We start from the raw sequence: 1535 nt of genomic DNA, 5'->3' as shown, positions 1-1535 counted from the left end.
CCATGACTGAACAACAGACAGAAGAGAAACTCAAGCTGCAGCAACAGAAAGCTCCGCCCACACTGTTTGATTGACAGGTGATCTGTAGGAAGGGCAGTGCAGAAACACCACAGTGAAAACAGATAACAAATTATTATTATTAGTAGTAGTAGTAGTAGTAGTAGTATAATAATAATTATTGTTATTATTATTAATAATATTTTATTTATTTATTTAATCTTATTTTATTTTACATTATTTGGAGTTAAAAAGATTGTCTTCTCACGGACAAATCCAGGGAGTCAATTTTGAATATTGATATTCTTTGTGAAAGGTTTTAGTGTTTGGGTGATTATATTGGAATAATATGCCATGTTGTGTTTCTAATAAGGCGTGTTACACTCGCTCGCGTCCTTCCCTCCTTCCTTCCTCCTGAGGGGAGGAATGTAATTGTATGTGTTTGTTTGTTTGTTTGTTTGTTTGTTTGTTTGCTATTATGATGTAGAATATATTTATTACTATACTGGAACAATATACCAGTGTTGACTTCCTTTATCTACAGTAATAAGATATTATCTTGTGTTCCTCTGTGTGCGTGGTGGGTTATTTCTTGTTCTCTTATCGCCACCTTGTGGTGAAGAACTGTTACACGTTTCTCACTGGAACTTTCCTTCCTCCCTTCTCCCTTTCACATGGACTCATAATGTAAGAGTTTGTGGACTGGTGCCACACATCTTTTCTCGTTGACCATCTAGTCAGGTGACCTTGTCTATAGACCATCTAGTCAGGTGACCATCTAGTCAGGTGACCATCTAGTCAGGTGACCATCTAGTCAGGTGACCTTGTCTATAGACAGACAAATTCATGACTCTTTTGTGCCTTTGTGGTGTTGGATATTGTTGGCCAGCTGTAGGCGGGTCGCTGCCATTAATCCTTATGATATTGTCACATATTTGTATTTTTTACGTGTGAATGATCTGTATATGTGTACTTGTTTGCAAACATGGTTTCCTCAAATTGCCTCTCGAGGCCAGAAAAAAGTAGTTTGAATTGAATTCTTCCCTTCCTCCCTTCTCCTTCCCTTTCTCTTTCCTTCTTTACATTACTCCTCCCTCCTCCACCTCTTTCCTTCTTTACATTACTCCTCCCTCCTCCACCTCTTCCCTTCTTTACATTACTCCTCCCTCCTCCACCTCTTCCCTTCTTTACATTACTCCTCCCTCCTCCACCTCTTTCCTTCTTTACATTACTCCTCCCTCCTCCACCTCTTTCCTTCTTTACATTACTCCTCCCTCCTCCACCTCTTTCCTTCTTTACATTACTCCTCCCTCCTCCACCTCTTTCCTTCTTTACATTACTCCTCCCTCCTCCACCTCTTTCCTTCTTTACATTACTCCTCCCTCCTCCACCTCTTTCCTTCTTTACATTACCCCTCCCTCCTCCACCTCTTTCCTTCTTTACATTACCCCTCCCTCCTCCACCTCTTTCCTTCTTTACATTACTCCTCCCTCCTCCACCTCTTTCCTTCTTTACATTACCCCTCCCTCCTCCACCTC

Source organism: Poromitra crassiceps (genome assembly GCF_964638095.1).
Source record: "Poromitra crassiceps genome assembly, chromosome: 12".
NCBI classification, from domain to species: Eukaryota; Metazoa; Chordata; class Actinopteri; order Beryciformes; family Melamphaidae; genus Poromitra; species Poromitra crassiceps.
The sequence above is the reverse complement of the archived record's forward strand: the minus strand, read 5'-3'. Positions refer to the sequence as shown.